Source organism: Oncorhynchus masou, unplaced genomic scaffold, assembly GCF_036934945.1.
Source record: "Oncorhynchus masou masou isolate Uvic2021 unplaced genomic scaffold, UVic_Omas_1.1 unplaced_scaffold_446, whole genome shotgun sequence".
In the NCBI taxonomy this organism is placed as follows: Eukaryota; Metazoa; Chordata; class Actinopteri; order Salmoniformes; family Salmonidae; genus Oncorhynchus; species Oncorhynchus masou.
In genome coordinates, this window is record NW_027010853.1 from 653,809 (window position 1) to 678,124 (window position 24,316).

At 44.1% G+C, this 24,316-nt stretch overlaps 1 pseudogene; it reads right to left on the reverse strand.

Moving 5' to 3' along the window:
- Positions 1-209: 209 nt before the first annotated feature.
- Positions 210-24,109, reverse strand: LOC135535118 (glutamate receptor ionotropic, NMDA 2A-like; annotated as a pseudogene).
- Positions 24,110-24,316: the final 207 nt, after the last annotated feature.

Genomic DNA, 24,316 nt, shown 5'->3' on the forward strand with positions numbered 1-24,316 from the left:
TCCTCCCCCTCCCCTCCTCTCCCTCTCCTCTCCTCTCTCTCCTGTAAAGTCAGTGGTAGACCACCTGTTTATAGGTTGTATAGTATTAGTGCTTTATGAAGGAGGTTTAGCTCCTCATAGAAAACACTGAGGACTAGGACTGTTCTGTTCAGCTGTGTGTGTGCGTGTGTGTGTGTGTGTGTGTGTGCGTGCGTGTGTGTGTGTGTGTCTCAGACGTCGGACTCGATGCTGGGCATGCGTCGGTAGAGGCGTGGCCTGTTTCCACCGGCGCTGGAGGCCCGGGAGCCGTCACGTAGCCGATTGGCTGCTGGGCCGCCATGGCGGGCGGAGCCATCACGTACGACATCACGGCCGTCTCTGAGGCCCCGGGGTAGAAGAACTCCTGGTGGTTGCCGTGGGGATGCCCGTGGTGGTTGCCGAGCGTCATCGCCAGGGGGACTAGTTGTTTGTAGAGGTCGGTGGCGGAGTGGCCGTGTGCCAGGCGCTGTGCAGCGGCCAGGCTGTTCTCTCCTCGCTGCCCCGTCCCCCCTCCGCCCTGCAGGAAGGGGTTATGGGAGGGCCGGTCGGGGTACAGGGACTTGGAGCGGCGGGGGAGGGGCAGGGGGAGGGGCAGGACAGGATCCAGAGAGTGGTTGAGGGGGGAGGAGGAGTAGGGTCGGTCAGAGCGCATGGTGAGGACGTTAGCGTAGGGACTATCCTCCAGGAGACCAAAGCTGTTGTTATCTCTGCTGTTGTCCCTGTCTGGCAGACTGAACCCTCTGAACTGACTCTGCTGCCGCTCTGACTCCCTGCCGCCCCCCCGACGCTGCTGCTTCTCAGGGACGTTCTCGTAGGAGGGCTGTCGGCTGAGCTGGGTGGAGAGGTGAGATCCTGGGGGGGAGGTCCCGGCTGGGGGGAGGTAGTGACTCACCAACCCATCACCCTAGCGCCCACCAGACCCAGCTCGCTCTGAGGCAGGTAGTGGGTGAACATGTCCCCGCCAGAGTGAGGGTGTGTGTGCTGGGGTGTGTGTGTGTGCGTGTGGGGAGTGTGCGTGTGGGGAGTGTGCGTGTGGGGAGTGTGCGTGTGGGGAGTGTGCGTGTGGAGAGGGAGTGGGAGAGTGTGTGTTTGGGGAGTGTGCGTGTGCCTGTGAATAGGTCTGGTACTGCAGCTGGTCTTCACTGATGTCGTAGAGATTTCCCAGGTGGATGCAGGCATCACAGCGGTTCTGAGGGGAGCGGACTGTGTACAGACCAGAGTAACCTGATAACTTCCCTAGACAGGACCGGCAATGGGTCTGTCTCTGGCCCCCTGGGGCATCGTAGGAACCATCTAGAGAGAGGAGGAGAGGGGAGGGAGGGAGGGGAGAGGAGAGGAGAGGGGAGAGAGGAGAGGAGAGGAGGAGAGGAGAGGAGGGGAGAGAGAGGGAGAGGGGAGACCTGGAGGAGAGAGGGAGAGAGGAGAGGGAGGAGAGGGGAGAGGAGAGGGAGAGAGGGGAGAGGGGAGAGGGGGAGATGGGGAGAGGAGAGGAGGAGTGGAGAGGGAGAGGGGGGAGGGAGAGGGGAGTGGAGAGGGGAGGCTGTGGGAGAGAGGGAGGAGAGGAGGAGAGGGGGAGAGAGAGGGAGAGGGGGAGAGATGAGGAGACGTGGAGAGGGGGAAGGGGGGGAGGGGAGGAGGGAGGAGACTGGCCTGGGGAGGGAGGGAGAGGGAGAGGAGAGGAGGGAGGAGGGAGAGGAGGAAGAGGGGAGAGGGAGGACAGGGAAGGGAGGGGGACCATGAGAGGGAGGGGGAACATAAGAGTAGGATTCCACCTGGAGAGGGGGGATTAACATCATGTATTGATTAACATAATGTATTGACCAGTCTGTAATCAGTCCCTTGCAGAACTACTGTAGCAGCAAAACAGATCCCAGGGCTGCTGAGGGGGAGATGTCTCTTATCTGTGTCAAATGTCTGACAGCAATAATTAGCCCTCTAGTTTACTGAACTGAATTGGAATTAAATTAGGGGGAAATATTGAACCACGAACATGGAGACATTTAAACATGTGATTACCAGGGAACATGGTAGACATTTATAACATGGGCTGATTACCACAGAACATGGTAGACATTTATAACATGGTGCTGATTACCACAGAACATGGTAGACATTTATAACATGCTGGATTTATAACACAGAACATGGTAGACATTTATAACATGCTGATTACCACAGAACATGGTAGACATTTATAACATGGTGCTGATTACCACAGAACAGAACATGGTAGACATTTATAAACTGATTAGCAGCAAACATGGTAGACATTTATAACATGGTGCTGATTACCACAGAAGATGTGGTAGACATTTATAACATGGTGCTGATTCACAGAACATGGTAGACATTTATAACATGCTTATTACCACAGAACATGGTAGACATTTATAACATGGTGCTGATTACTGAATTGTAGACATTTATAACATGGAGCTGATTACCACAGAACATGGTAGACATTTATAACATGATTGCTGATTACCACAGAACATGGTAGACATTTATAACATGGTGCTGATTACCACAGAACATGGTAGACATTTATAACATGTGCTGATTACCACAGAACATGGTAGACATTTATAACATGGTGCTGATTACCACAGAACATGGTAGACATTTATAACATGGTGATTACCACAGAACATGGTAGACATTTATAACATGCTGATTACCACAGAACATGGTAGACATTTATAACATGGTGCTGATTACCACAGAACATGGTAGACATTTATAACATGGTGCTGATTACCACAGAACATGGTAGACATTTATAACATGGTGCTGATTACCACAGAACATGGTAGACATTTATAACATGGTGCTGATTACCACAGAACATGGTAGACATTTAAACATGGGCTGATTACCACAGAACATGGTAGACATTTAAACATGGTGATTACCACAGAACATGGTGACATTTAAACTGATTACCACACATTTACTGTTCTTGTCTTTGTTATTGTTTTTACATGTGCTGTTACTATATTAATACCTCTATAGAACTATAGTTATACTACAGTAATACTTCTATAATACCATAGGTATACTATATTAATACCTCTATAGTTCTATAGTTATACTACAGTAATACTTCTATAATACCATAGTATACTATATTAATACCTCTATAGTACTCTAGTTATACCACATTACTACTTCTATAATACCATAGGTATACTATATTAATACCTCTATAGTACTCTAGTTATACTACAGTAATACTTCTATAATACCATAGGTATACTATATTAATACCTCTATAGTACTCTAGTTATACCACATTACTACTATATAATACCATAGCTATACTATATTAATACCTCTATAGTACTCTAGTTATACCACATTACTACTTCTATAATACCATAGGTATACTATATTAATACCTCTATAGTACTCTAGTTATACCACATTACTACTTCTATAATACCATAGGTATACTATATTAATACCTCTATTAGTACTCTAGTTATACCTACAGTAATACTTCTATAATACCATAGGTATACTATATTAATACCTCTATAGTACTCTAGTTATACCACATTACTACTTCTATAATACCATAGCTATACTATATTGATACCTCTATTGTACTGTAGTTATACTACATTAATACTTCTATAATACCATAGGTATACTATATTAATACATCTATAGTACTCTAGTTATACCACATTACTACTTCTATAATACATAGGTATACATACCTCTATAGTACTCTAGTTATACATTACTATATAATACCATAGGTATACTATATTAATACCTCTATAGTACTCTAGTTATACCACATTACTACTTCTATAATACCATAGGTATACTATATTGATACCTCTATAGTACTATAGTTATACTACAGTAATACTTCTATAATACCATAGGTATACTATATTAATACATCTATAGTACTCTAGTTATACCACATTACTACTTCTATAATACCATAGGTATACTATATTGATACCTCTATAGTACTATAGTTATACTACAGTAATACTTCTATAATACCATAGGTATACTATATTGATACCTCTATAGTACTATAGTTATACTACAGTAATACTTACCGTTCTTGTCATTGCTGGAGGAGGCAGCTCCAGTGTTGTTGTGTTTGTAGGTGTTGTACTTCTATAATGCTATAGTTTTACTACAGTACTACAGTTATACAACCGTTATACTACATACTTCTATAATACTACAGCTATACTACAGTAATACCACAGTAATAATTATATAACATTTCTATAACACTACAGCTCTAGCACTGTAATACTACTGTAGTACATCTATAATACTAGAATTATACTACAGTGATACCACAGTAATAATTATATTACACTACAGTAATACTACAGTAATACTTACTGTTCTTGTCCTTGCTGGAGGAGGCAGCTCCAGTGCGGGTGTGTTTGTAGGTGCTGTACTTCTATAATACTATAGTTTTACTACAGTACTACTTCTATAATACTACAGTAATATTACAGTAATACTTACTGTTCTTGTCCCTCATGGAGGAGGCAGCTCCAATACTATAGCTATACTACAGTAAAACTACAGTAATACTTCTATAATACTACGGTAATACTACATTAATACTTATTGCTCTTGTCTTTGCTGGAGGAGGCAGCTCCAGTGCTGGTGTGTTTGTAGGTGCTGTACTTCTACAATACTATAGCTATACTACAGTACAACTACAGTAATACATTTATACTACTACAGTAATACTACATTATGTCTCTACTTACTGCTCTTGTCTTTGCCTGAGGAGGCAGCTCAGTGCTGGTGTGTTTGTAGGTGCTGTACTTCTACAATACTATAGCTATACTACAGTACAACTACAGTAATACTATCGTTATACTACAGTAATACTACATTAATACTTACTGCTCTTGTCTTTGCCTGAGGAGGCAGCTCCAGTGTGGGTGTGTTTGTAGGTGCTGTACTTCTATAATACTATAGCTATACTACAGTACAACTACAGTAATACTTCTATACTACTGCGGAAATACTACATTAATACTTACTGCTCTTGTCTTTGCCTTAGGAGGCAGCTCCAGTGCTGGTGTGTTTGTAGGTGCTGTACTTCTATAATACTATAGCTATACTACAGTACAACTACAGTAATACTATGGGGTTATACTACAGTATGTACTACATTAATACTTACTGCTCTTGTCTTTGCCTGAGGAGGCAGCTCCAGTGCGGGTGTGTTTGTAGGTGCTGTACTGTGGGGTTCTGTTAATACTATAGCTATACTACAGTACAACTACAGTAATACTTCTATACTACTACGGTTAATACTACATTAATACTTACTGCTCTTGTCTTTGCCTGAGGAGGCAGCTCCAGTGCTGGTGTGTTTGTAGGTGCTGTACTTCTACAATACTATAGCTATACTACAGTACAACTACAGTAATACTATATGTTATACTACAGTAATACTACTTTAATACTTACTGCTCTTGTCTTTGCCTGAGGAGGCAGCTCCAGTGCTGGTGTGTTTGTAGGTGCTGTACTTCTACAATACTATAGCTATACTACAGTACAACTACAGTAATACATCGTTATACTACAGTAATGTCTACTACTGTGGGGTACTGCTCTTGTCTTTGCATCTAAGGAGGCAGCTTCAGTGCTGGTGTGTTTGTAGGTGCTGTACTTCTACAATACTATAGCTACACTACAGCACAACTACAGTTTTATTATAGTACTACAGTAGTACTACATTAATACTCTACTGTTCTGTTGTCTTTGCCTGGGAGGCAGCTCCAGTTTGGTGTGTTTGTAGGTGCTGTACTTCTACAATACTATAGCTATACTACAGTACAACTACAGTAATCTACACCTCTACCGGGGTTATACTACAGTAATACTACATTAATACTTACTGCTCTTGTCTTTGCCTGACTGTGGGGCTGCTCCAGTGCTGGTGTGTTTGTGATGGGTGCTGTTACTTCTACAATGTCTATGGGGCTATACTGGAGGTACTGTTACTACAGTAATACTTAGTTATACTGTGGGGTTCTGTTACTACATTAATACTTACTCTCTTGTCTTTGCCTTACGGAGGCAGCTCCAGTGCTGGTGTGTTTGTAGGTGCTGTACTTCTAAACTCTATAGCTATACTACAGCACAACTACAGTAATACTTATGTCTAGTACTACAGTAGTACTACATTAATACGTACTGCTCTTGTCTTTGCCTGGGAGGCAGCTCCAGTGCTGGTGTGTTTGTAGGTGCTGTACTTCTACAATACTATAGCTATACTACAGTACAACTACAGTAATACTATATAGTACTACAGTAGTACTACATTATTATGTCTTACTGCTCTTGTCTTTACCTGAGGAGGCAACTCCAGTGCTGGTGTGTTTGTAGGTGCTGTACTTCTACAATACTATAGCTATACTACAGTACAACTACAGTAATACTATAGTTATACTACAGTAATACTACATTAATACTTACTGCTCTTGTCTTTACCTGATTAGGCACCTCAGTGCTGTGTGTTTGTAGGTGCTGTACTTCTACAATACTATAGCTATACTACTGTGGGGTACTGTTACTACAGTAATACCTCTATAGTACTACATTTAGTACTACATTAATACTTACTACTCTTGTATTTGCCTGAGGAGGCAGCTCCAGTGCTGGTGTGTTTGTAGGTTCTGTACTTCTACAATACTATAGCTATACTACAGTACATTTAATGTCTCTACAGTAATACTACATTTATAGTACTACAGTAGTACTACATTAATATTACTGCTCTTGTCTTTGCCTGATTAGGCAGCTCCAGTGCTGGTGTGTTTGTAGGTGCTTTATTATGTCTACAATACTATAGCTATACTACAGTATTATGTCTCTACTGTGGGGTTCTGTAATACTATATGTTACATACTACAGTAATACTACATTAATACTCTACTGCTCTTGTCTTTGCCTTATTAGAGCACCTCCAGTGCTGGTGTACATTTTAGAGTGCTGTACTTCTGTTAATACTATAGCTATACTACAGTATAACTACAGTAATATTCTATAGTCTACAGTTAGTTTACTACATTAATGTCTCTACTGCTCTTGTCTTTGCCTGAGGAGGCAGCTCCAGTGCTGGTGTGTTTGTAGGTGCTGTACTTCTACAATACTATAGCTATACTACAGGGGTACAGTAATACATTTATTATGACCTCTACTGTGGGGACAGTACTACATTAATACTTACTCTCTTGTCTTTACCTGAGGATGGCAGCTCCAGTGCTGGTGTGTTTGTAGGTGCTGTACTTCTACTAATACTATAGCTATATTACAGTACAACTACAGTAATACTTCTATACCTCTACAGTAGTACTACATTAATACTTACTGCTCTTGTCTTTGCCTGAGGAGGCAGCTCCAGTGTTCTGGTGTGTTTGTAGGTGCTGTACTTCTACAATACTATAGCTATACTACAGTACAACTACAGTAATACTATGTTATACTACAGTAATACTACATTAATACTTACTGCTCTTGTCTTTGCCTGAGGATGGCAGCTCCAGTGCTGGTGTGTTTGTAGGTGCTGTATTATTCTACAATACTATAGCTATACTACAGTACAACTTCTGTAATACATTTATTAGTTATACTACAGTAGTACTACATTAATACTTACTGCTCTTGTCTTTGCCATTTATTATGCAGCTCCAGTGCTGGTGTGTTTGTAGGTGCTAACATCTACTTCTACAATACTATAGCTATACTACAGTACAACTACAGTAATACTTCTATAGTACTACAGTAGTACTACATTAATACTTACTGCTCTTGTCTTTGCCTGAGGAGGCAGCTCCAGTGCTGGTGTGTTTGTAGGTGCTGTACTTCTTGTCCTTCAGAGAGTGGAGGTCAGCGTCGGCAGAGTGGCTGTGGTGCAGCACCTCTACTGGCGCTCAGCTGCAGGATGGATGTCTCACGGCGTTGGAGTGCTCCGTAGTGAGAGTGTCTGACACCTCGGAGTGCGTGTCTGACGTCTGTGGGGGTTCCTGGAGGCTGTCTCTCTGGTAGAGCGGGGTTCTGAGTGTAGACTGGCCTGGTCTGAGTCTATGGAATAGATCTTCTCGTGACTCCTCCCACTGCCGCCTCCCTCCTACACCTATTATGTCCCACCGGGCGTTTCTTCAGCCCGTCTCTTTGGGGTTTGAACCCCCATCCCCATCCTGGGGTTCCCCCAGATCAGATTCCATGTAAGAGGGGGCCGGCTGGAACACTCAGAGATGTCGGAATGGGGCGGGTCTTCAGGGAGGTAACGCTGGCTCTTCATTGTTGCATGGCCCGGGACAGAGGCGGAGCCAGCGGATCCGGGGGCGGGACCACCAACGGGACCGGACAACGGGATTGGTCCTTGTTTCAGCGTCTCCACATCTTCTTCCATAGGGCGCGGGGTTTCTACAGCTGTGGGGTTCCGGACATTTATTATGGGCCTGTGGGGTTGGGTTTGCCGTTGTCGGCGGTACCTAACGCTGACCTCTACGTCGTTGAGGCTGAGGGGTGGGGTTTGGGTTTCCCAGGGTACGGGCCTGGGGATGAGTTATTCAGCAGGTCTTTGTGCCGACCCAGGAAGCCCTGTAGAGTGGAAGTGTTGCTATAGAGACCACCCTGGCCTTTAGGAGACAGACTGACGACAGAGTTACCTAGAGGAAAGACAGCACAACATCTATAATCTATAGAGACCACCTGGAGACAGTATAACATCTATAATCTATAGAGACCTCCTGGAGACAGTATAACATCTATAATCTATAGAGACTACCTGGAGACAGTTATAACATCTATAATCTATAGAGACCTCCTGGAGACAGTATAACATCTATAATCATAGAGACCACCTGGGGTTCAGTATAACATCTATAATCTATAGAGACCACCTGGAGACAGTATAACATCTATAATCTATAGAGACCACCTGGAGACAGTATAACATCTATATTCATAGAGACCTCCTGGAGACAGTATAACATCTATAATCATAGAGACCACATGGAGACAGTATAACATCTATAATCTATAGAGACCACCTGAGACAGTATACATCTCTACATCTATACATCTATAGAGACCAACTGGAGACAGTATAACATCTACAACATAGAGACCTCCTGGAGTTCAGTTATAACATCTATAATTATAGAGACCACCTGGAGACAGTATAACATCTATTAATCTATAGAGACCAACTGGAGACAGTATAACATCTATAATTTATAGAGACCTCCTGGAGACAGTATAACATCTATAATCTATAGAGACCACCTGGAGACAGTTATACATCTTAATCTATAGAGACCTCTACTGGAGACAGTATAACATCTATAACATAGAGACCTCCTGGAGACAGTATAACATCTATAATCTATAGAGACCACCTGGAGACAGTATAACATTTATAACATAGACACCACCTGGAGACAGTATACATTTATAATCTATAGAGACCTCCTGAAGACTGTATAACATCTATAACATAGACACCACCTAGAGACAGTATAACATCTATAATCTATAGAGACCTCCTAGAGACAGTATAACATCTATAATCTATAGAGACCACCTGGAGACAGTATACATTTATAATGTCTAGAGACCACTGAAGACAGTATAACATTTATATGTCTACACCTCTACTCCTGGAGACAGTTATAACATTATAATTATGACTCTACCTGGAGAGAGTATAACATATATAACATAGAGACCTCCTGGAGGAGTTCATCTATAATCTATAGAGACCACCTGGAGACAGTATAACATCTACAACATAGAGACCTCCTGGAGACAGTATAACATATATAACATAGAGACCTCTACTGTGGGGGACTACAGTATTAACATCTATAATCTATTATGTCTAGACCTCTACTGTGGGGTTCTGACAGTATAACATCTATAATCATTTATATGAGACTCTACCTGGGGTTCAGTTAACATTTATTATGTCATACAGACCTACTGGAGACAGTATAACATCTATAATTTATAGAGACCTCTACTGTGGGGGTTCTGTTACTACATTTATTAACATCTATAATCTATATGAGATCACCTGGGGTTCAGTTATAACATTTATATGTCTAGAGACCTCCTGGGGTTCTGTATAACATTTATTAATCTATACTGAGGGGTTCTGTTACTACATTTATTATGTCTCTACATCTATAATCTATCTACTGTGGGGTTCTGTTACTACATTTATTATGTCTAGAGACCAACTGGGGACTGTTACTACATTTATTATGTCTATAATCTATGGGGTTCTGTTACTACAGTATTAACATCTATAACATTTATTAGACTCTACTGTGGGGTTCTGTACTACATTTATTATGTATAGAGACCACTGTGGGGTTCTGTTACTACATTTATTAACTACTGTGGGGTTCTGTTACTACATTTATTAACATCTATAACATTTATTATGAGACCTACTGTGGGGTTCTGCATAACATTTATTAACTCTACTGTGGGGTTCTGTTACTACATTTATTAACATCTATAATCTATACATTTATTATGTCTCTACTGTGGGGTTCTGTTATGACATTTATTATGTAGAGACCACCTGGGACAGTATAACATCTATTATCTATACAGTCTACCTGGAGACAGTATATGTCTCTACTGTGGGGTTCTGTTAACATTTAGATGACTCTACTGTGGGGTTCTGTTACATCTATAATTATAGAGACCTCTACTGGGGTTCTGATTATTTAACATCTTATTATGTCTACACCTCTACTGTGGGGTTCATCTATACTACATTTATTATGACTCTACTGTGGGGTTCTGTTACTACATTTATAATATCAATAATCTATATTAGACCACCTGGGGTTCTGTATAACATTTATTATGTATAGAGACCACTGTGGGGTTCTGTTACTACATTTATTATGTCTACACCTCTACTGTGGGGTTCTGTTATAAAATTTATTATGTCTCTACTAGGGACAGTATACATTTATTATACATTTATGGGAGTTACCACCTGGATTACAGTAAAACATCTATAATCTATAGAGACCACTGTGGGGTTCTGTTATAACATTATAATTGAATTCTGAATCTACACCTCTACTGTGGGGTTCTGTTACTACATTTATTATGTCTCTCTACTGTGGGGTTCTGTTACTACATTTATTATGTCTCTACTGTGGGGTTCTGTTACTACATTTATTATGTCTACACCTCTACTGTGGGGTTCTGTTACTACATTTATTATGTCTACACCTCTACTGTGGGGTTCTGTTACTACATTTATTATGTCTCTACTGTGGGGTTCTGTTACTACATTTATTATGTCTACACCTCTACTGTGGGGTTCTGTTACTACATTTATTATGTCTACACCTCTACTGTGGGGTTCTGTTACTACATTTATTATGTCTCTACTGTGGGGTTCTGTTACTACATTTATTATGTCTCTACTGTGGGGTTCTGTTACTACATTTATTATGTCTACACCTCTACTGTGGGGTTCTGTTACTACATTTATTATGTCTACACCTCTACTGTGGGGTTCTGTTACTACATTTATTATGTTCTGTTCATTTCTACTGTGGGGTTCTGTTACTACATTTATTATGTCTACACCTCTACTGTGGGGTTCTGTTACTACATTTATTATGTCTACACCTCTACTGTGGGGTTCTGTTACTACATTTATTATGTCTCTACTGTGGGGTTCTGTTACTACATTTATTATGTCTACACCTCTACTGTGGGGTTCTGTTACTACATTTATTATGTCTCTACTGTGGGGTTCTGTTACTACATTTATTATGTCTACACCTCTACTGTGGGGTTCTGTTACTACATTTATTATGTCTACACCTCTACTGTGGGGTTCTGTTACTACATTTATTATGTCTCTACTGTGGGGTTCTGTTACTACATTTATTATGTCTACACCTCTACTGTGGGGTTCTGTTACTACATTTATTATGTTACTACCTCTACTGTGGGGTTCTGTTACTACATTTATTATGTCTACACCTCTACTGTGGGGTTCTGTTACTACATTTATTATGTCTACACCTCTACTGTGGGGTTCTGTTACTACATTTATTATGTCTCTACTGTGGGGTTCTGTTACTACATTTATTATGTCTACACTCTACTGTGGGGTTCTGTTACTACATTTATTATGTCTACACCTCTACTGTGGGGTTCTGTTACTACATTTATTATGTCTCTCTACTGTGGGGTTCTGTTACTACATTTATTATGTCTCTACTGTGGGGTTCTGTTACTACATTTATTATGTACTACATTTATTATCTACTGTGGGGTTCTGTTACTACATTTATTATGTCTACACCTCTACTGTGGGGTTCTGTTACTACATTTATTATGTCTCTCTACTGTGGGGTTCTGTTACTACATTTATTATGTCTCTACTGTGGGGTTCTGTTACTACATTTATTATGTCTACTCCTCTACTGTGGGGTTCTGTTACTACATTTATTATGTCTCTACTGTGGGGTTCTGTTACTACATTTATTATGTCTACACCTCTACTGTGGGGTTCTGTTACTACATTTATTATGTCTCTACTGTGGGGTTCTGTTACTACATTTATTATGTCTACACCTCTACTGTGGGGTTCTGTTACTACATTTATTATGTCTACACCTCTACTGTGGGGTTCTGTTACTACATTTATTATGTCTCTACTGTGGGGTTCTGTTACTACATTTATTATGTCTCTACTGTGGGGTTCTGTTACTACATTTATTATGTCTACACCTCTACTGTGGGGTTCTGTTACTACATTTATTATGTCTACACCTCTACTGTGGGGTTCTGTTACTACATTTATTATGTCTACACCTCTACTGTGGGGTTCTGTTACTACATTTATTATGTCTACACCTCTACTGTGGGGTTCTGTTACTACATTTATTATGTCTACACCTCTACTGTGGGGTTCTGTTACTACATATTATTATGTATACACATTTATTATGTCTCTACTGTGGGGTTCTGTTACTACATTTATTATGTCTACACCTCTACTGTGGGGTTCTGTTACTACATTTATTATGTCTACACCTCTACTGTGGGGTTCTGTTACTACATTTATTATGTCTCTACTGTGGGGTTCTGTTACTACATTTATTATGTCTCTACTGTGGGGTTCTGTTACTACATTTATTATGTACACCTCTACTGTGGGGTTCTGTTACTACATTTATTATGTCTCTACTGTGGGGTTCTGTTACTACATTTATTATGTCTACACCTCTACTGTGGGGTTCTGTTACTACATTTATTATGTCTACACCTCTACTGTGGGGTTCTGTTACTACATTTATTATGTCTCTACTGTGGGGTTCTGTTACTACATTTATTATGTCTACACCTCTACTGTGGGGTTCTGTTACTACATTTATTATGTCTACACCTCTACTGTGGGGTTCTGTTACTACATTTATTATGTCTACACCTCTACTGTGGGGTTCTGTTACTACATTTATTATGTCTACACCTCTACTGTGGGGTTCTGTTACTACATTTATTATGTCTACACCTCTACTGTGGGGTTCTGTTACTACATTTATTATGTCTACACCTCTACTGTGGGGTTCTGTTACTACATTTATTATGTCTCTACTGTGGGGTTCTGTTACTACATTTATTATGTCTCTACTGTTGGGTTCTGTTACTACATTTATTATGTCTACTCCTCTACTGTGGGGTTCTGTTACTACATTTATTATGTCTACACCTCTACTGTGGGGTTCTGTTACTACATTTATTATGTCTACACCTCTACTGTGGGGTTCTGTTACTACATTTATTATGTCTCTACTGTGGGGTTCTGTTACTACATTTATTATGTCTCTACTGTGGGGTTCTGTTACTACATTTATTATGTCTACACTCTACTGTGGGGTTCTGTTACTACATTTATTATGTCTACACCTCTACTGTGGGGTTCTGTTACTACATTTATTATGTCTACACCTCTACTGTGGGGTTCTGTTACTACATTTATTATGTCTCTACTGTGGGGTTCTGTTACTACATTTATTACTGTGGGGTTCTACACATTTATTATGTCTCTACTGTGGGGTTCTGTTACTACATTTATTATGTCTACACCTCTACTGTGGGGTTCTGTTACTACATTTATTATGTCTCTACTGTGGGGTTCTGTTACTACATTTATTATGTCTCTACTGTGGGGTTCTGTTACTACATTTATTATGTCTCTACTGTGGGGTTCTGTTACTACATTTATTATGTCTACACCTCTACTGTGGGGTTCTGTTACTACATTTATTATGTCTCTACTGTGGGGTTCTGTTACTACATTTATTATGTCTACACCTCTACTGTGGGGTTCTGTTACTACATTTATTATGTCTCTACTGTGGGGTTCTGTTACTACATTTATTATGTCTACACCTCTACTGTGGGGTTCTGTTACTACATTTATTATGTCTCTACTGTGGGGTTCTGTTACTACATTTATTATGTCTCTACTGTGGGGTTCTGTTACTACATTTATTATGTCTCTCTACTGTGGGGTTCTGTTACTACATTTATTATGTCTCTACTGTGGGGTTCTGTTACTACATTTATTATGTCTCTCTACTGTGGGGTTCTGTTACTACATTTATTATGTCTCTACTGTGGGGTTCTGTTACTACATTTATTATGTCTCTACTGTGGGGTTCTGTTACTACATTTATTATGTCTACACCTCTACTGTGGGGTTCTGTTACTACATTTATTATGTCTACACCTCTACTGTGGGGTTCTGTTACTACATTTATTATGTCTACACCTCTACTGTGGGGTTCTGTTACTACATTTATTATGTCTCTACTGTGGGGTTCTGTTACTACATTTATTATGTCTCTACTGTGGGGTTCTGTTACTACATTTATTATGTCTACACCTCTACTGTGGGGTTCTGTTACTACATTTATTATGTCTCTCTACTGTGGGGTTCTGTTACTACATTTATTATGTCTACACCTCTACTGTGGGGTTCTGTTACTACATTTATTATGTCTCTACTGTGGGGTTCTGTTACTACATTTATTATGTTCTCTCTACTGTGGGGTTCTGTTACTACATTTATTATGTCTCTACTGTGGGGTTCTGTTACTACATTTATTATGTCTCTACTGTGGGGTTCTGTTACTACATTTATTATGTCTACACCTCTACTGTGGGGTTCTGTTACTACATTTATTATGTCTCTACTGTGGGGTTCTGTTACTACATTTATTATGTCTCTACTGTGGGGTTCTGTTACTACATTTATTATGTCTACACCTCTACTGTGGGGTTCTGTTACTACATTTATTATGTCTCTACTGTGGGGTTCTGTTACTACATTTATTATGTCTCTACTGTGGGGTTCTGTTACTACATTTATTATGTCTACACCTCTACTGTGGGGTTCTGTTACTACATTTATTATCTACACCTCTACTGTGGGGTTCTGTTATACATTTATTATGTCTACACCTCTACTGTGGGGTTCTGTTACTACATTTATTATGTCTACACCTCTACTGTGGGGTTCTGTTACTACATTTATTATGTCTACGTTCGGTTTTGAAAAGTTTTTTTCTACAGACGCTTTAATGGATACTTTTAAATTATATTATGTTATCTCATCATTAATTTAACAAATACAACATATATATATATTTTTTTTAAATTGTCTTTTAAAGTGTAATTGTTAGAGATGACTAATGTTACTGTCCCTTCTACAACAACAAAGAACAATACTTAAATACGTGTACATTTGCGTTGGGAGTGCCAACATGGCCGACTTGTACCTTCCAGGCCTCTCATAGCATCAGCAGTTCCAGATGTATATACATCATTGTTATTATTATTATGTCATTATTATTGTTGTATTATTATATATTATTATATTATTGGGGCGGCAGGGTAGCCTAGTGGTTAGAGAGTTGGACTAGTAACCGGAAGGTTGCGAGTTTAAACCCCGCATTTATTAGTCTGACAAGGTATAAATCTGTCGTTCTGCCCCTGAACAGGCAGTTAACCCACTGTTCCCAGGCCGTCATTGAAAATAAAATTATTTCTTAACTGACTTGCCTGGTTAAATAAAGGTAAAAAATAAATAAATGTATATACATCATTGGGTACGACAGTTGAAATAAGCTGATGAGACATTTTTTTAAGTCTTGAAGAATCAAAGGATATATAATTTCCTGATAAAATTCCCCAACATTTTTCCCGAAGTCCCGGTCGGAATATTCCCAGGGAATTTGAAAACCTCCAACCAGGTAGTTGTTTTTGCAAAGATTCCTGTAATTCTATCATTTTTGGTGCTGGGTTAGAGATGTGAGTTCAGGGGTTAGAGGTCAGGGGTTTATCATACCTTTCATCATGTTGATGATACCGGGCTGCAGCAAGGCCGGGAGCGTTTAGGAGATGAAGAAGACAGGGTGATCTTCTTCGCTGACTTCAGAAGGTGCAACATGTTGGCCTGAGGAGAGAAGTCCAACTCCGGAGGCTTCTTCTTTAACTCTATATGGACCCCGTGGACACAAGACCAGATACCCTGGATAAGCTGGAGGAGGAGGAGGAGGAGGAGGAGGAGGAGGAGGAGGAGGGGAGGAGGAGGAGAGGAGGAGGAGGAGGGAGGGCAGGGGGAGGAGGAGGAGGGGAGGAGGGGAGGGGAGGAGGAGGGAGGGGAGGGAGGAGAAGGGGAGGAGGAGGAGGGGAGGAGGAGGAGGAGGAGGGGGAGGAGGAGGAGGAGGAGGAGGAGGGAGGAGGGAGGAGGGAGGAGGGGGAGGAGGGAGGAGGGAGGAGGGGGGAGGGATGAGGAGGAGAGGAGGAGGAGGAGGGAGGAGAGGAGGAGGGAGGAGGGAGGGGAGGGGAGGAGGGGGGGAGGAGAGAGGAGGGAGGAGGAGATGAGGAGGAGGAGGGGGAGGAGGGGAGGGGAGGAGGAGGAGAGGAGGAGGAAGGGGAGGAGGGAGAGGAGGAGGGGGGGGGAGGGGGTAGGAAGAAGGAGGGAGGGGGAGGAGGAAAGGAGGAGACAGAGAGGGAGGAGGAGGGGGAGGAGAGGGAGAGGAGGGGGAGGATAGGGAGGAGGGGGGGAGGAAAGAAGGGGTGGGGAGGAGGAGATGAGGAAGAGAGGAGGGGGTGATGAAGATAACGGTGATAGAGGGGGCGGGAGGAAGGGAGGAAAAAGGGAACAGAAAGAGAGAGGAAGAAGATTAGTGTGAGGCAGCACACACACACAGACAGACAACAGACACACACAGAGAGAGAGAGAGAGAGAGAGGGGGGGGACGGAGGAAGGGAGGGACGGACGGACAGACAGACAGACAAGAGTAACCCTTGGTAGTAGCACTACTCCTCACTACTCCTCACTACTCCTCTTAACTCCTAACTATTCCTCACTACTCCTCTTCACTCCTCACTACTCCTCACTACTCCTCTTAACTCCTCACTACTCCTCACTACTCCTCACTACTCCTCTTAACTCCTCACTACTCCTCACTACTCCTCACTACTCCTCTTAACTCCTCACTACTCCTCACTACTCCTCACTACTCCTCCTAACTCCTCACTACTCCTCCTAACTCCTCTTAACTCCTCACTACTCCTCTTAACTCTTAACTACTCTCCTCTTAACTCCTCTTAACTCCTCTAACTCCTCTTAACTCCTCCTAACTCCTCTTAACTACTCTTAACTCCTCTTAACTCCTCCTAACCCCTCTTAACTCCTCACTACTCCTCTTAACTACTCTTAACTCCTCACTACTCCTCACTACTCCTCACTACTCCTCTAACTCCTCACTACTCCTCTTAACTCCTCAATACTCCTCACTACTCCTCACTACTCCCTCTTAACTCCTCACTACTCCTTTTAACTCCTCACTACTCCTTTTAACTCCTCACTACTCCTCTTAACTCCTCACTACTCCTCTTAACTCCTCACTACTCCTCTTAACTCCCCTTAACTCCTCACTACTCCTCTTAACTCCTCACTACTCCTCTTAACTCCCCTTAACTCCTCACTACTCCTCTTAACTCCTCACTACTCCTCACTACTCCTCTTAACTCCTCACTACTCCTCACTACTCCTCTTAACTCCTCACTACTCCTCACTACTCCTCTTAACTCCTCACTACTCCTCACGACTCCTCCTAACTCCTCTTAACTCCTCACTACTCCTCTTAACTCCTCACTACTCATCACTACTCCTCTTAACTCCTCACTACTCCTCACTACTCCTCTTAACTCCTCTTCTAAACTCCTCACTACTCCTCTTAACTCCTCACTACTCCTCACTACTCCTCTTAACTCCTCTTAACTCCTCACTACTCCTCACTACTCCTCTTAACTCCTCTTAACTCCTCACTACTCCTCACTACTCCTCTTAACTCCTCACTACTCCTCACTACTCCTCTTAACTCCTTACTACTCCTCTTAACTCCTCCACACTCCTCTCCTCTCTGCTCAGCGCAGCACAGCGACAGGGACATGACTGAGAAATAAACTGGAGTCAACACGAGGGACATGACTGATAAATAAACTGGAGTCAACACGAGGGACATGACTGATAAATAAACTGGAGTCAACACGAGGGACATGACTGATAAATAAACTGGAGTCTGTGCTCTGTCTCTTGTGTGTGTGTCAGGGCAAGAGGAGTGGATGTCAGAGCAGAGTGTGTGCCAGAGACTGGACCTAACCCAGGCTGAGAGACAATAGAAAGAGACTGGCCTTAACCCAGGCTAAGAGACAGTAGAAAGAGACTGGCCGAAACCCAGGCTAAGAGACAGTAGAAAGAGACTGATCCTAATCCCAGGATAAGAGACTGTAGAAAGAGACTGGCCCTAACCCAGGCTAAGACAGTAGAAAGAGACTGGCCCTAACCCAGGCTGAGAGACAATAGAAAGAGACTGGCCCTAACCCAGGCTAAGACAGTAGAAAGAGACTGGCCTTAACCCAGGCTGAGACAGTAGAACGAGACTGACCCTAATCCAGGCTAGGAGGCAGTAGAAAGAGTCGGGCCCTAACCCAGGCCGAGATACATTAGAAAGAGACTGGCCCTAACCCAGGCTAAGAGACAGTAGAAAGAGACTGGCCCTAACCCAGGCTAAGAGACAGTAGAAAGAGACTGGCCCTAACCCAGGCTAAGAGACAGTAGAAAGAGACTGGCCCTAATCCAGGATAAGAGACAGTAGAAAGAGACTGGCCCTAACCCAGAATAAGAGACAGTAGAAAGAGACTGGCCCTAACCCAGGATAAGAGACAGTAGAAACAGACTGGATCATAACCCAGGCTGAGACAGTAGAAACAGACTGACCATAACCCAGGCTGAGACAGTAGAAAGAGACTGGCCCTAACCCAGGATAAGAGACAGTAGAAAGAGACTGGCCCTAATCCAGGATAAGAGACAGTAGAAAGAGACTGGCCCTAACCCAGAATAAGAGACAGTAGAAAGAGACTGACCCTAACCCAGGCTGAGACAGTAGAAAGAGACTGGCCCTAATCCAGGATAAGAGCCAATAGAAAGAGACTGGCCCTAACCCAGGCTAAGAGACAGTAGAAACAGACTGGCCCTAACCCAGGATAAGAGACAGTAGAAGAGACTGGCCCTAAGCCAGGCTGAGAGACAATAGAAAGAGACTGGCCCTAACCCAGGATAAGAGACAGTAGAAGAGACTGGCCCTAACCCAGGATAAGAGACAGTAGAAAGAGACTGGCCCTAACCCAGGCTAAGAGATGGCAGAAAGAGACTGGCCCTAACCCAGGCTGAGAGACATAGAAAGAGACTGATCCTAACCCAGGCTAAGAGACAGTAGAAAGAGACTGATCCTAATCCAGGATAAGAGACAGTAGAAACAGACTGACCCTAATCCAGGATAAGAGACAGTGGAAACAGACTGATCCTAACCCAGGATAAGAGACTGTAGAAGAGACTGGCCCTAACCCAGGCTAAGACAGTAGAAAGAGACTGGCCCTAACCCAGGCTGAGAGACAATAGAAGAGACTGATCCTAACCCAGGATAAGAGACAGTAGAAGAGACTGGATCCTAACCCAGGATAAGAGACAGTAGAAAGAGACTGATCCTAACCCAGGATAAGAGACAGTAGAAAGAGACTGGCCCTAACCCAGGCAGAGAAAGGATGGCTCGTAAGTACAGGAGCAGAACAAAGACACAGGGTGAGGTGATGTATCTGTTCTCTGCCTCAGGCTGCAACACCTGGCTCTATTTCACAGCAGAAACCTGACCATCTCCACCCCTCCTTCCTCCACCCCTCTCTCTCTCTCTCTCTCTCTCTCTCTCTCTCTCTCTCTCTCTCTCTCTCTCTCTCTCTCTCTCCTTCCTTCCTCCTCTCCTCCCCCTCTCTCTCTCTCTCTCTCTCTGTCTCTCTCTCTCTCCTCCTTCCTTCCTCCATCCCCTCTCTCTCTCTCTCTCTCTCTCTCTGTCTCTCTCTCTCTGTCTCTCCTCTCTCCTTCCTTCCTCCATCCTCTCTCTCTCTCTCTCTCTCCTTCCTCCATTCCCCTTCTCTCTCTCTCTCTCTCTCTCTCTCTCCCTGTCCTCCTCATCCCCTCTCTCTCTCTCTCTCTCTCTCTCTCCTTCCTTCCTCCATCCCTCTCTCTCTCTCTCTCTCTCTCTCTCTCTCTCTCCTGTCTCTCCTTCCCTCCTCTCTCTCTCTCTCTCTCTCTCTCTCTCTCTCTCTCTCTCTCTCTCTCTCTCTCCTTCCTTCCTCCATCCCCTCTCTCTCTCTCTCTCTCTCTCTCTCTCTCTCTCTCTCTCTCTCTCTCTCTCTCATTCTGTCCTCTCTCATTCTCTCTTCTCTCTCTCTCTCTCTCTCCTTCCTTCCTCTCATTCCCTCTCTCTCTCTCTCTCTCTCTCTCTCTCTCACTCTCTCTCTCTTCATCTCTCTCTCTCTCTCTCTCTCTCTCCTTCCTTCCCTCCATCCCCCCCCCTCTCTCTCTCTCTCTCTCTCTCTCTCTCTCTCTCCATCCTCCATCCCCCCTCCCTCTCTCTCTCTCTCTCTCCATCCTCCATCCCTCTCTCTCTCTCTCTCTCTCTCTCTCTCTCTCTCTCGCTCTCTCCTCCTCCCTCTCTCTCCATCTCAACCTGGCAGACAGAGCAGTGAAACAGCAACTTGACCTCCTGTAGAAGAGGTGTTCTTCAGCCTTAGCCCCTGTACCTTACACCCTAAACCCTACATTCTACACCTGATCCCTACATTCAACACCTTAGCCCCTACATTCTACACCCTAAACCCTACATTCTACACCTGATCCCTACATTCATCACCTTAACCCCTACATTCATCACCTTAACCCCTAAATTCCACACCCTAACCCCTGCATTCTACACCCTAACCCTACATTCCACACATTAACCCCTACATTCTACACCCTAACACCTACCTTCTACACCTTAACCCCCTACATTCTACATCTTAACCCTTAACCTAACCCCTACCTAGTACCCTAACCACTACCCAGTACTCTAACCCATACCCAGTACCCTAACCCCTAACCCTACCCAGTACCCTAACCCCTACTCAGTACCCTAACCCCTACCCAGTACCCCTAACCCTACCCAGTACCCTAACCCCTAACCCCTACCCAGTACCCTAACCCCTACTCAGTACCCTAACCCCTACCCAGTACCCTAACCCTAACCCCTACCCAGTACCCTAACCCCTACTCAGTACCCTAACCCCTACCCAGTACCCTAACCCTACCCAGTACCCTAACCCCTAACCCTACCCAGTACCCCTACCCAGTACCCTAACCCCTACTCAGTACCCTAACCCCTACCCAGTACCTAACCCCTACCCAGTATTCCCCCTAACCCCTACCCAGTACCCTAACCCCTACCCAGTACCCTAACCCCTACCCAATACCCTAACCCCTACCCAGTACCCTAACCCCTACCCAGTACCCTAACCCCTAACCCCTACCCAGTACCCTAACCCCTACTCAGTACCCTAACCCCTACCCAGTACCCTAACCCTACCCAGTACCCTAACCCCTACCCAGTACCTAACCCCTACCCAGTACCCTAACCCCTACCCAATACCCTAACCCCTACCCAGTACCCTAACCCCTACTCAGTACCCTAACCCCTACCCAGTACCCTAAGCCCTACCCAGTACCCTAACCCCTACCCAGTACCCTAACCCCTACCCAGTACCCTAACCCCTACCCCAGTACCCTAACCCCCACCCAGTACCTTAACCCCTACCCAGTACCCTAACCCTAACCCCTACCCAGTACCCTAACCCCTACCCAGTACCCTAACCCCATACCCAGTACCCTAACCCCTACCCAGTACCCTAACCCCCTACCCAGTACCCTAACCCCTACCCAGTACCTTAACCCCTACCCAGTACCCTAACCCCTACTAACCCCTACCCTAACCCTACCCAGTACCCTAACCCTACCCAGTACCCTAACCCCCACCCAGTACCTTAACCCCTACCCAGTACCCTAACCCCTACCCAGTACCCTAACCCCTACCCAGTACCCTAACCCCTACCCAGTACCCTAACCCCTACCCAGTACCCTAACCCCTACCCAGTACCCTAACCCCTACCCAGTACCCTAACCCCTACCCAGTACCCTAACCCTAACCCCCTACCCAGTACCCTAACCCTAACCCCTACCCAGTACCCTAACCCCCCCCTACCCCTACCCAGTACCCCTAACCCCTACCCAGTACCCTAACCCTAACCCCTACCCAGTACCCTAACCCCTACCCAGTACCCTAACCCTACCCAGTACCCTAACCCTAACCCCTAACCCAGTACCCTAACCCTAACCCCTACTCAGTACCCTAACCCCCTACCCAGTACCTAACCCCTACCCAGTACCCTAACCCCTACCCAGTACCCTAACCCTACCCAGTACCCTAACCCCTACCCAGTACCCTAACCCCCCAGTACCCTAACCCCTACCCAGTACCCTAACCCTAACCCTACCCAGTACCTAACCCCTACCCAGTACCCTAACCCTAACCCTACCCAGTACCCTAACCCCCTACCCAGTACCTAACCCCTACCCAGTACCCTAACCCTAACCCCTACCCAGTACCCTAACCCCTACCCTAACCCTAACCCCTACCCAGTACCCTAACCCTACCCAGTACCCTAACCCCTACAAAGTACCCTAACCCTAACCCCTACCCAGTACCCTAACCCCTACCCAGTACCCTAACCCCCTACCCAGTACCCTAACCCCCACCCAGTACCCTAACCCCTACCCAGTACCCTAAACCCTACCCAGTACCCCTAACCCCTACCCAGTACCCTAACCCCTACCCAGTACCTAACCCCTACCCAGTACCCTAACCCTAACCCCCTACCCAGTACCCTAACCCCTACCCAGTACCCCTAACCCCTACCCAGTAACCTAACCCTAACCCCTACCCAGTACCCTAACCCCTACCCAGTACCCTAACCCCTACCCAGTACCTAACCCCTACACAGTACTCTAACCCCTACCCAGTACCCTAACCCCTACCCAGTACCCCCTAACCCCTACCCAGTACCCTAACCCCTACCCAGTACCCTAACCCCTACCCAGTACCTAACCCCTACCCAGTACCCTAACCCAAACCCAGTACCCTAACCCCTACCCAGTACCCTAACCCCTACCCAGTACCCTAACCCCTACCCAGTACCTAACCCCTACCCAGTACCCTAACCCCTACCCAGTACCCTAACCCCTACCCAGTACCCTAACCCCTACCCAGTACCTAACCCCTACCCAGTACCCTAAGCCCTACCCCCCAGTACCCTTCAGTCTTACCCTGCTGATGGTGAAGAGCAGACCAGGTCGTCCGTTACAGACTCCAGTGAAACAGTATCTCAGCCTCCAGTAGAAGAGGTGTTCTGATATGAAGGTAATGAGAGACAGGCCCATGGCGGTAGCCAGCATGTAAAACACTCCGGCCATGTTGTCTACATCCAGCTGACTGGACATCACCTCGTTCTTCTCATTGTGACAGATCCCCGTTAGCCAGATAGCCTCCAACTCCTCCATCTCACCTGGAGAAGAGGGGAGAGAGAGAGATAGAGAGAGAGACGAAGAGAGAGAGAGAGAGAGAGAGAGAGAGAGGAGTAGAGAGAGAGAGAGAGAGAGAGAGAGAGAGAGAGAGAGCTGACTGGAGATCGGAGAGAGAGAGAGAGAGAGAGAGAGAGAGAGAGAGAGAGAGAGAGAGAAGAGAGAGATAGAGAGAGAGATAGAGAGAGAAGAGAGAGTGAGAGAGAGGAG